At 29.3% G+C, this 10,094-nt stretch overlaps 1 protein-coding gene across 9 annotated transcripts in view; it reads left to right on the top strand.

Moving 5' to 3' along the window:
• The window catches only part of LOC106688163 (calcitonin gene-related peptide type 1 receptor), a 564,568-nt gene that overhangs the window by 968 nt on the left and 553,506 nt on the right, over positions 1 to 10,094 (top strand). The gene's annotated exons all lie outside the window — the stretch shown is intronic.

The raw sequence follows: 10,094 nt of genomic DNA, 5'->3' as shown, positions 1-10,094 counted from the left end.
AAAGTCCATATTTGTAATTAGGTTATTATAGAAACAAAAGGGCTTAACATAACTGTAAACTTACCAGGATCTAGTGGAGGAGGTTATTGGGAGGAACGCCGGTTCGTAGACTTTTATGTTTTGTTTGATACAACTCTTTTATATATTAATTTCAAAGATGAGCTGATTTTCTCCTTTTATGTTGCAAATTATTGCATCTGGAGTTCTCTGTGGTGTGTCAATGTTGTGTATAATTTTGCATGTGTTTAAGATGAATTATTTATTTTAACCTGACTTTAATTTTATTTACTAAACTTTAATCAATAAATAATTTATTTCTATTATCTACTTTATTTATTTTTCTATTTGATGTTCATTCATTTATTTTGATAAATTATGTCTGTCAACATGCTATTGATATGTTACTTATATAACCAATATAAATTGCCTTCAATCGTATTAGACTCGGTTTATTATTTGATAATAAAAAACAGTTTATCTAAAAATAAAGTTTTCGTTTGTTGATTCTGTATACAAATTGTTCTATTCAGTTTTTCACCTGCATTTACATACCAATTTTCATTTGAATACCTCTCTGGTGCTAACTTATATTTTTAATATTACTGCTAGTAACTTTTCTGACTAAATTCGCTTTCTTGCAAGGGATATATCGTAAATGAGGCGATTGTACGCATGTTTTTTCTTGAATTGCATAGTAGGATTATGAATCCTGAATAGGAATAAGATAATCGGAAATAAAGGAATATTTTTAAAATAATATTAGTCTATTTTAGCTCCAATGATTATGTTATTATACTAAAAGGCATATAATTTGGTTTCACAACCTTTCTCGTGTTGGATTTTTACCAATCTATTTCGTTTTCCTATTTTCGCCATTATCTGACTGAGTTAACTAAATTTGATTTTGTATAAAAGCTTCAAGCCTAAAACAGTATGGTAAAATTGATTAAGAATTAAATATTGATTTTTATGTCAACTAAATTATGTTACGGACCGCGCATTAATTGTTTGTAGATTGGAAATGTATAGTAACATAATTTTTCCCTAATGCAATATAAAATGATAAGTGATATAAAGTTGGAATTTACAGAGCAATATCAAGAAGTAGTGGTCATTGGTAGGTAGTGGTGTTTTAAAATAGGTGTATAACATATATTTATGATGGTAGAGACCCAGAAAATATATATATATATATATATATATTAAAAAAAAGAATAACTTATTATTTTTACTCGTATAAACTTTAATTTGTTTAACCTTAATTTGAAGCGAAGAAGCATCTCTCTTCAAAGTTAAAGTTTCAAGTTTGGAGCCGTTAAGATTCGAAGGTAGTGAAGCAACAGTTAGTCAACTGGTTAAAGCATATTCCTTCTCGTTTCGCCTAATTTCTCGTTTAACTTGGAGCACACAAACCTAAATACACGTTGTTTCTCTTAAACAAAGATATTTGTCTCGAATAATTTGACGAAAGTTTGTGAGACGAGTCTTAGAAGTCTTAACCTTCCATCAGAGTATCATTTTAAATAGTGAGGGGCTTGTGGGTGTGAGCTCTTTGCTATTTTATTATTTAATTCATTTATTGATTAAAAAACACAAATTATCCTTAGATTAAATAATAATTTTTCTCTTACTCATTTATAATCGAATATATTATTTTCTTACCAAAATGGAGTGATTTGTCATGTCATATTGAAATGTTGTGAAAAGCCTCTTAAAAATAAGGAAACACTAATTTTTAAAAAAACATTTTAATATAAACTCCTGATGTAACTTTTTTTCCTATTTATTAATGTTCATTATTAGCACACCAAATTTATTTGATCCACGTAGTCATTGTGTAAAGAAACCCTTCATGTGCATAGGAAGTTTCAAATATGGAAATTTATAGAAAAAATTGTACCTAAATCCTAAAGTTCTGTTTATAATCCATTAGTCGAAAGAAATTCTCCACTTTAACACCAGATTTTATTATTATATTCTCTTTGTGAACTGAATTTGTTACAAGTGATAAATAACGTAATATTTTTTCATTAATTCATTACAAACTAATGTAAAACGATTCCGATCATTGAAAAAACTGATAGTGTTTTGCTCCAAGAATATATATTCAAGAATAGTCATTATTCATGTATTAACAATTTAATACAGGCATTTTAGAATGTTGTTAAAAAACATGTTGTGAGGCCCAGAAGTGTGGAAAATGGCGTTATTTAATGAGTCTATCTGCGTTAACATAAGTAACCACACCTAATTCTGTTAATATATATATATATATGTAAAGTTATTATTATTTAATCGTATTAACATTGACTTCTGTTATAAAATCTTTTTTTTTTAATTTTCCGGGATTGCGTCTATTGAAACAATGACCATCGTCCTTTGGTCCATCAGAGATATAACAGCAAACCAAACTCATTTATTTTTATCAGATAAATAATAAAAAAAACATAAAATTCACTGTAATTTGAAAAAAAAAATCAAATGTAATTATAAAATCAATTTTTTTTGCTTCTGCAACTATCTCCCCTACAGCTAAAATAAAATATAGAGTTAGTAGCAGAAATTGTGAAGATTCAAGATACATACTATATCACAGAAAATAATTTTAAAATTTAGAGAAATTTAAGTATCAGGGGTCTATAATAATTTAGAAAACGAAAATCAGAAGGAATCAAAACCGAATAATGCTTGTCATATAGCAGAATTACTGTTATTATCGCAAGTAACAAGTCACAAACAACATCGTTGGCTCCTTTAAAAACCTAGAATTTATAAGACTAATATTCTTCCTACGAATGTGGAACGTAGCCGTTTTAAATTTGTTGTAAATAAAGTTCTACTTAAATTATAACGGACTGGAGAAAAATGAGTTTACTGGAGAGTTTTGATGTTCAAACACTTCAAAGCTGTGTAAACTACAACCAGTAAGTATATATAAAGGAGGTGATCGCAACGGTTAAAATGGGCTCAAAGAGTTGTAGGACTCACATCATACATTAGAATAAAGTACAGTCTGAATGTGAGCGATTTTAATTTAAAAGAAGTTAGAAATAGCCTTTTTCCAGATAGAAAATACATGATTTCATGAAGGTCATAAAAAAATATCTATACGATATAAAAAAAAAAAAAATCCACTCTTGAGAGATTTCGTATCAACCAATCTTCAGTATACCTGTATATTTCTGTAGATTTTCAAGAATTCTTTCGAAATTTCTCAAGAATAATGCTTCAATTGTTTTACTTTTAGATGTTATAAAGACCTTTTTGTACTTTCTTAGTTGTAGTTACTCTTAATTTTTTTTGTTTTCGGCCAAGACTTCCCATTGGAGTCCTATATACAGCCATGGTTGGGGATCAAAGTTTTTCATTTTGTGGGACCGCCACTCAATGAAAAAAGTCATCGCCACAGGCTGGATTCGAACCGGCACCACCAATAGACATCAAAATTGGTAAGACTATGTCTTAACCACTGAGCTACGGGTGGCCCGTCTTTCTTCACTATGTGATGTCATGGTGGACGAACATATGATCAGATTTGTAATAACAAATTTACCATTTATTTCATCTTGTTTTGCGATATCAGCATCATGAATTTGCGCCAAAATGACTAAAATAAAAATAAAGATGATCTATTACTCAAGTATTCATCAAAAATTAAATTTAAAAATCAATATCCAAGGAATTTCAATTGTTTAATTACTTTTACTGTCTTATTTGCTTACCCCATCAGGAACGAAGAAAACTGGCTTTTAGTATACCAGATTTTTTATTTTCTACAATTTTTTTTGTTTTTATTGATTTGCTTTGAACTTATGAGCTTGGAATCATTTGTTATTTTTACAAAAAATCCACAGTGAGACACTTGTTTACTAAGTGCACGTTTCTCATAAATATACAACACTCTTACATCTTACCGCTCTTCGAGCAGATATAAAAATTGATTAACAATAACTTAATACTTCCGAAAATAAAATATTGTGTAAAACATTGGACACATCGTTAGATGAATTGTTGGATTGGGGATGGTGGGATGACGTGAGCTGCGCTAGATAAGTATCATTGATTTTACCCTTCATGACTTCTGAAGCGGGGGCGTAAAGTTAATGGCTTGGGTAAAGAACAAATCACTATAAGGTTTCGATTAGGTCAAAAGTAGGAAATGTGTTGCTGCAAACTCGAACTTGTAATGAAAACCTCCGTAATCATTGTTTCAAAACTTACAAGGTTAGGCTACGGACTTGGGAAGACCGATCGAAATCTTCATCGAAGAAGATCGAATTTCTTCTTGGTGAACTAGATCAAGAGTTTGAACGAATAGACATCCAGAAAATCTATGGACTCACTCTGGATGATGAAAAGTGGAGATGGAGAATCTATGGTTAATAAAGGCCCCTGTACATCCAGGCAGGGAGGTAGCGTTGGGGAGGGTATGTCGTTAAGAGGGATCGAAATCATAGTCCTCAAAATATTCTTGAGACTGCGATGCACTCAACGCAAAGAATTATGGAACAACGAATGGAACATCATTTAATGTTGAGTATAATTTTATTAAATATTCGCTTTTGTAAGGCTGTTTACATTAAATAGTTTCCGAGATACAGGCTTTCAAAATGCATTTTTTTCCAGATAACGAAAAATCAATGTTTTACGAGCGATATACGGATATATTTCGCTCTTAATCGAGGAGTAGTTACAGGACTAGAAGCCGCAATTTCCATTATATTTACCACATTTAAAAAAAAAAAATTATTTATTGACATTTACAACTTGACTTAAAATTCAAGTAAAATTGTAGTAAGAACACAATGGTACCCATTGGTAGCACTCTAAAAATATATTTACAATATACGTTCTCGAGCCATTTTCTTTTCAGGTGCCTCGGAGGGTTGTCAGGAATGAAAGAGGAAGCAAGGTTAGAAACTAATGGGTTTGAGTGGTTAGGGAGTTTTTAATGGAAGGATTGATATCTGGTTCGGGCTAGATAGGTTACATAAGGGACATTTAGGTCTTTATGGATGACTTTATTTGTGACAAAGTAAGGAGTATTGAGGTTTTTACAAAGGATTTTGGATTATAAGGATTGGATACGAGAGGAATTCGCAGGTTTAGTGGAGCCTCAAAGCTCAACTCCGTATAGATCTTATTATTGTCATGTAGACCAGTCTTTTAGTGAATGGAGGGATGAATAGGAACCATTTACTAAAATTGATTCACAAAATATTTTGAACGTTATTTGAAAAAAAATGTTGTTTTCAGAAAAAACTATGTCTCGAGAACTATTTTACGTATCATATTTTAGAAACTCTACTCTGCTTTGAATAATGTACTATGACGTTTTCTAGTCTTGTAGGTTACTTGTTCCCAATCTGAGTGGCACAAGAGAGCCAGGGCGCTGTGGTAATAATATTCAATTTTTACCATAACGTTGCAATTTAGATGTAGAATCCATTTATGTATCGAAGCAATCTTTTCTATGGTAGATTTACCACTCGTAGGTCATTTATACTTAGGAATAAAAATTACATGAATTAATGTTAAAGGCACTTAGTACAGATAAAGTATTTTTAATATTTTCTGTTTTAATAAAGGGTCGAACATTTATTTGGCAGTGTTTTGCTTTCTTTTTCTACATGTTTAACCACAGTAAGGATAATTTTCTTAGCCTTGGATATTTTTTTTTTACCCATCATGGGTGTCGTAGTGAAATGGATTTGAGAACTGCTGTTTTAGGCAGTTTTAAGGATATCGAGATCCAAATAAAAAATGAGCTAAAATTTTAGGTTTTTCACAAATAAAACTTCAGAGAACGTTCACGTTAAATACTTCAATATTTACATCCTAATGACATTTACTGTATATAATTAGGTAAGAATGGAACCTTTTTCTAACTGAAAATAATGAACTTATTATATTTACTTGAATGAACTCAAAACTGAATTTTTGTAACTTCTGGTTTTATACTCCCTTACCATGGTTGGCAGAGTCATCAATTTTGACTCCTAATTCTATATAATTTTCATTATTATAACTAAAAATTTGGTGAAATAACTTCTTTTTTTCTCTTCTTGGGCCTCTGGATAGAGGTTAGGCCAGTGTTTCATATCCTAAGTTCTTCATATGTTTCAGCCGTGTTAAGTTCAACCTTAAATAGTGTTAAGTCAGTCTACACTGAATTGTATATGTATTTTTTATATATAAAATTCGTGTAACCTACAAGTTTATTTTGTGTATATCAGTTAATGTAAAATGTGTAAGTTGAGTCCAGTTATATTTTTGGCTTCTTGACAAGTAGTGAAATTCGAATGGAGGATAGCTGTTTTTAAGCAAAATCAGATACTGATCAGAACTCGGTAAGGATATTATGAAATTACATTTCATTACAATGATATGAAAATTTTTTATTTATTAAATAATTTTATAAGTAAGTAATAAATTTATATTATAAGTAATGTATAATAACTCCATATTTGAGGTTAATTTTTTTAATGCCATTATTTAAACAATGCAGCGATATTAAAACATTTTATAAAAAATTAGGTTTTTGCCAAATTCTGCTAACTTTGGGTTTGCTAGAAATTAATTTCGTTTTCTCTTTTTATATATCCATAACTAGAAACTATTACGCTGTATCACAACTGTAAAATTCAATATTTTTTATATATAAAAATAATTTCAATATATTATTTTTCATAAGTGGGTCATTAATTATATTATTTCAAGAAATATCAAATCCATCTCTTCAAGAAGTAAAAAATCGAAAAAAAGTTTAATTATATTTTATTTAGATCTGACGATTTTTAATGTTAATTTCTAATTTCAGATAATTTTAATATGTTTGATATGAATTATATGTCACTGTACATATTGATAAGCTGGAAAAGCTCAAAATGTCCAATAAAATAAAGATTAAAAAGGAAGTACTATCGGTTTGATTTTCCTAGCAATAATATAATTGATAAATATAAATTGTATTTTAATACGAAAAAGCTCAATTTATGTACATAAATACTTATATTTTATATTTGGCTTTTCAACGGGAGGAAACTTTGGTGTGTTTCCGCCTCATTCTTTTTCTAATTTTACTTTTTTATATATGTCCAAAGAAAAAAATTATTTTTTTAATAGAATTGATGGATCACCTTTTTGAAACACTTTATATATAATGGATATACGATTTTGAATAACGAGCTGCGTTGAATGTTTGATATTTATAACTAATATCAGAAATTGTTTGCTTGGAAATACTTCACATTTAATAAAAAAAAATCCTGCAAAAAAAAAGTTTCCATATTCTAGGATACACATTGGGTGCTAACTGATTAACGAAAAAAAAACTGTCACTTCGAACCTTAGTTTATTATGTCTTACTAATTTCTTAGTAGTTGATGTACTTACAAATTTCAGGATGATAAGAAACTCACAGTAGGGCGTGTGTTCTAATACTCTTAACTACTACGTTTTGCTTTTTCGCGATAAGTGCTTTAATTTAAAATCAATTTTTGCAGCGATATCTATTGTATTAAAGAGGAAAAAATAAAAGAAGTACTAAAAAATAGAGAATGAGTTCGTTTTTATTTGGTATACTTTATATGCAAGGTGCAATAAAAAAAATAAATAAAAAAAATAAATAACAAAAATGTCGATTGCAAATTTTTTCAATCAAATATATTCATGAGAAATCTATGATAATAAAAATTAAAAAGATAGTCTTAAGTAACTTAGGTTCAACGTGTTCCGCTCTCTTGAAAGCTCTGACACGTGCTTTCGCGGTCTTAATTGACAATAAACGTCTTATTTTTAGAGCACGAAATTCATTCCAGTATTCCAGCTATAAAAGATATTATTTCTCTCAAACCTTGACATTCCTAGGAATTTAAGTTGGGTTTCACCTTAGACTCAAATATATAACTCAAGAATTTACTTATAACTTCTTCTATAAAGCTTCGCATTTTTGATAGTGAACTCTAATCGATAAAATTATTCTTGTGAATGAATAAATTGATATGAAATAATATTAATATTCCAAATACCACTGAAAGAGATAAGTTATTGTTTGTAAAGGAATGCCATTTGAAACGTGATATGCCGTTTCACGAAGAATTTTCACAAGTCAGCATCTTTATTTTTTGTTTTATTTTAGCATTTCTTTGTTTCTAAAAAATACGTTATATAGCGTTAATAAATTATTACACTAATAAATTAAAAATTATCTGGTTAATTAAGAATTAGTATAATTGATTAGTTAACTTCTATTAATTTTTTTTATAATTAGAGCACTGCTTTAATTTTACTGATTATGGACGAAGGAAGATCGATTTCATTAGCACAACGAAGGATACAACTTTATTTAGGCGACGTTTCGCAACTTTATGGTTTGCATTGTCATTCCCTACATTGAAAACAACTTTTTTAGAACAAATAATTTATTTAATTAATTACTATAAACTACAAGTACATAGTGTGATTAATAACTGTTACAATTAAAACATTGCATGGTAAAAATATTACTTACTATTATCTATTACAGTTTGTTATACATTGTCAGTTTGCAGCAGAACTTGGGTTTTGAAATGGAGGTAGGTTTGCTTTGGTTTTTATTGGGTTTTTTTTCTAGCAGGTAGTCTGTAATTTCTATTTTGTATTTTGTCTATTTCTATTTAGTTTTATTATATGTACTTATGTTAGAGTAATATGTATTGAAATTTTGTACATCCGATTTTATTGAATGCTCGATTCTTATATTTTTTATATAGGAATCATTTCTTTTGAATTTCGCTTAAATCTGTTTTTTCCCGATGCATGATTTTTGGTGCACCAAATTTAAATTTATGTCCTGTTTGTCTAAAATGTGCCGTGAGAGCAGTTTGGTCAGGTTTGTTATGTAGGTACAACTATATTTGTGTTAATATACTCCTATTTTGAGATGCTGTTCTGATGTTCAAAAATAAGAATTCCCGCAGTTCTCTTCACAGGGAATTTAGTACACTATAGTAGATTGTCGGTCTATTTTGTCTTTGTCTTTCGTATTGGTGTAAAGTTTAGATAAAGTGGCCGTGTTTTTGTATGTAATTGCGTAATCGCTGTGGTTTTGGTGATCGTCTAGTGCTTTTGATATTGAAGTGTTGGTATATATGGGGCTGTGTAATAAATATCTTTTTGTTTCTTAGGATTGTGGTTGTGTCAATGTTTCTGTTTGCTTTAGTAATTGACAGACTAGTTTATGTGGATACCTATTTGATAGGAGGAGATCTACTACTTTATTTTCTGCTGTGTTTACATCCCCTAAATCTTTATTTTTGTAATTAGTTTGCAGTGTGTTTTTATCAATTTACTTTTGGTGTTTTAACTGTGCTAAGGTTACGTTTGTATCAGCGATTAATTTGTGTGTTGGGTCTGTGCCTGCTTATATATGTTTGGTCGTCATTTGTTTTTTGGACATAGTACTCTTTGGTGATAGCGACAGCTTGGTTGGTTTTGTCTGTTTTTGTTATTATTGTATTAGGTTTTGTTTTTAAAAACTCTTTTGTTGTCCAACACATTTTTTGATTGTTAGAAGGTGTCTTAATGATTTTTTGTAGATAGTTATTATATTAACACACTTACATTTCAATTTATCCCGTTCGTTTTCTTTTACACTATTTTGAATATATATTTTATATCATTAATAAGGGAAACTACGGGTAACTTGTTGGGCTCGTAATTTATACAATGGTTAGAGCCAAGGGACAACAACTGTTACCTGTTCAGTTCTGGTACAAACTTGGAGTTAGTTGGAACACCCTGCAATTGTAAGTAAATTTTTTAGTATGCAGAGTTTTAATTGTAATAGTTATTAATCATAAATTATACTATGTACTTGTAGTTTTATAGTAATTAGTTAAATAAAGCATTTGTTAAAAAAAAAATGTTTCTTTTATTGGAGGGAATGACGATGCAAATAATAAAGTTGCAAAACGTCACCTAAATAAAGTTGTATTATTGACTTATCCTCAAGACCCACAAAAAAGACATACCTACAACAGTCAAGAAAAAAGTTATCAATATGTATAATTCATGTTATCATGTTATGTCAGTCTGTATGTGACTATCATTTT

Source organism: Halyomorpha halys, unplaced genomic scaffold (assembly GCF_000696795.3).
Source record: "Halyomorpha halys isolate HHAL.00 unplaced genomic scaffold, Hhal_1.1 Scaffold41.1, whole genome shotgun sequence".
Classification (NCBI taxonomy): Eukaryota; Metazoa; Arthropoda; class Insecta; order Hemiptera; family Pentatomidae; genus Halyomorpha; species Halyomorpha halys.
This window is presented reverse-complemented; position numbering and strand designations above follow the sequence as displayed.